Source organism: Hibiscus syriacus, unplaced genomic scaffold (genome assembly GCF_006381635.1).
Source record: "Hibiscus syriacus cultivar Baekdansim isolate YM2019G1 unplaced genomic scaffold, ASM638163v2 tig00004072_pilon, whole genome shotgun sequence".
Lineage (NCBI taxonomy): Eukaryota > Viridiplantae > Streptophyta > Magnoliopsida > Malvales > Malvaceae > Hibiscus > Hibiscus syriacus.
Genome location: NW_024061998.1, coordinates 1,617,218 through 1,620,628, shown reverse-complemented (window position 1 = coordinate 1,620,628; position 3,411 = coordinate 1,617,218).

The window sequence follows — 3,411 nt, the reverse complement described above, 5'->3', positions numbered from 1 at the left end:
GTTTGCAAATTCTTTCTTCACATCAATTCCTTGACTCCTTTATACTCTCATCAATATTTTACCCTCAAAATACTTTCTTTGAAATATAATATTATGAATATATTTTATAATTTTATATTGTATTTTATAAATTAAATAACATTATAATGTGAAAAGAATGTAATATATATGTCTTACACGGCTAGAGAAAGTCAAAAAAATTGAAACAAATCCTTGTCATAATACTATAAATAATTATAACAAAATTAGTATAGAAACTCGAATAACTCGACTCGAATTTCTTAAACTCGACTTGAGAAAATTTCAATTTAAGTTCGAGTTGTAAAATACGACTCATCAACTCGAATAAATCAAAAAAAACTGAATCGAATGCTCACTTATTTACTCTCCCTTTCCCAAATCTAAATATATTAATTGTCTAAAGGTTTTCTTAATTAATATAATTATTATAAAATCTAAGAGAATGTAAATTTAAATATATATTATATTTTAATCTAAAATTTTAGATAATTTAAATATTGTACAAAAATAATTACTTTAATTACATTAAGTATGCTCAAATCACATATCAAATAATAAATTTATCTCTTAAATTTAAAATATTTTAATTTTTTTTCCATTAGATGTTTTATGATGATATGTAACCCTTGCTTCTTTTTCATATTTTCTTGGCAAATGGGTCATTAAAATCAGGTCATTTCAGGTCGGGTTATTTCGAGTCTAGATTATATTCGGTTTAATTTTGTTCAGGACGGATCGGATCTGATTCATATTTAGTTCGGGTGTACGGTAAATCGGGACGGGTATTAGGTCAGGTCAATTTTTGGGTCGGGTAATTATCAGAACGATTATGTTTCAGTTTAGATCAATATCAGGTCGAGTCAATATCAGATCGGTTGATTTTCAGATTAGGTCAACATTTATATCATGTCAATTCTGGTTGAATTGATCATAAGTCTAGTCAAGTATACATAGAATTATTGATATATTCTTGTAAAAATGTCTTATTGTTTGTTAATTTTATAATTTAGGCCTAATTTCAATTTTCAACCGTTCAATATTTTGAATTAAACCAACATTTAGAGATGTTAAATCGATAATTTGACACAAATACAATCCTATAATGCATGTCATAATTTGTTATCAAAATTTTATATTGATCTTGTATGAAAAGTTTATAACGAGAACCATTTGATAAAGAAATAATTTTTTATTGAAATCTTTATTTCCAATTATAAATTTAAAATTTTTATTAGATTTTAAAAAATAATACATAACTTTATTTGTTAAGTTTTAGTCGTAACATAAGTAAATTTTATATTATTTTTATTATAAACCTAATATTATTTCCTTTGTTTTAGTTGTTTTCTATTATTTTTATTATAAATCTAATAACCTAAGCAAACTTTCTATTATTTTTATTATAAATCTAATACTTTTAATAAATTATCAATTTTATTTAAATTAATTTATTATTCGGTTTGGATTAATTTCGGTTCGGGTTAAGTTCAGTTTGGGTTGCTTTCAGATCGGGTTAAAATTCAGTTCGGATTTCTTTAAGTTATGGTTAATTTCAGTTTCAGTTCGAGTTACTTTCAGTTTCGCTAATTTTTGAGTCGGGTATGGTTTGGATCGGGTATGGGCCGGGTATCGGATCAAATTTAATTATCATATTCGGGTTAATATCGGATATTGGATCGTGTAAATAGGTTCGGGTAATCGAGTTTGGGTCAAGTTTGCCAAGTCTACTTTTCCTATTCTTTTTCTTTTTCCTTAATCATTTATTTTTCCTAATAAATAAAAATAATAATTTATGTTAATAATAAAAACAACTTTTAAATTCATAATTAATAATAATAATACTATTCAATTTTATTAATTGTATAAAAATATTTTTAATTTTCCTATTTTCCTTTTATATACATGTTATATCAGTTAATATAAATTTGTTTACACTAAATTAATTATTATAATAAAAATAAATGTATGAAAAATAAAAAATAACATTTATTTTTAGTTAAATTACTAGTACTCTTACTTTTGTGATATGCATGATTATTTTATGTATAAATTAAGATATACCACCAATCATATAATTATTTAATTTTTTTGAATAAATAATTTTAAAACAAAGAATTATAAAATGGAAATCAAATAAATTAGTCAAAATGAATTTAAATATAATATAAAATAATAATAATAAAATTAGGATATCAAATCCATTTTGAGAATTTATAATAAAAAATTAAAATGTAATTAGAATAATTAGAGATCACCAAAGACGGTAAATTTGTGGCTTCTCAATTAGTCACAAAAGGTGATTGGCGTAATCGTACAAACTCTAACGTAAAGAGATGACAGAAACTACCATTACAACTTTCTTAATTTATTTCCCCCCCACCGCCATGTCTCTCTTTATTTGCAGCAACTTCAACATAATAAAGCTTCCATAAACACATTCCATCTTATTTAGCTACTCCAAGAACCTTAACCGTACAAACTCTAACGATAAAGGACCCTTAAAATTGTTGTTATATGCATTGGAGATTCTCAAGAATCTAAGCTTGAAAACCCCGAGCGAGAATGTTGAATTGATGTACTTGTGGTTGATGCCAAGAGATCTAACTTGACTGAATTCAATCATAACCGGATAGAGATGACCATCAAAGTAATACTCATTCAAATTCAAGTAATACTAGAGAGATTGTGACGACAGAAGTCAAGAAACGTGACTTGTGTTGTTTTAGGATTACACACGACATTTGACCATGAAAAGGTGAAGAGAATTGATCGGTTTAGAAAAATCTGGTCTTTACCGGAGGTAATATTTAAGGGAAGGATTTTTTCATTGTGTTTTCTTCTTTCATAAAGGTAAACAAGAACAATTTAGTGAGTGAAAAAATTAAAACAACAGTGAGTGAAATAAGAGAGGATAAAGTTTAGTGAGTAAATTATAAATTTACGCATTCTATTTATATGAAAGTGAGAGCCACGCGCCACCGCACCAAGTATCTGAAAGCCCTAAAACAATCATACTCATCTTTGGCACCGTAAGTTCCAAGGATCCATAAATTTAAGATTGATCCAAAGAATATCTTTTCACTATTATATTCAACCAATACCAACCGTCCGATTAAAAAAGCACCGTCTTCATCATCATATTCCCACGTCCCTTTATTCAGAAGGAACAGGTAATTCTTAAAACATTTTCTTTTACGTGGAAAGTAAGACTCGAAAACAAAGTTAAATTTAATTTTATAATAACTAATGAACAGAAGGAAAAGAGAATTCGACTTTCATCTGTCCAATCATCCCTCGAAATGTCAACCAAATTTCTGTCATTTTCTATCGCACTAAATCCTACACTTGGATCGTTTCGTATATAAATTTACACATATAACTTTCAAAGGA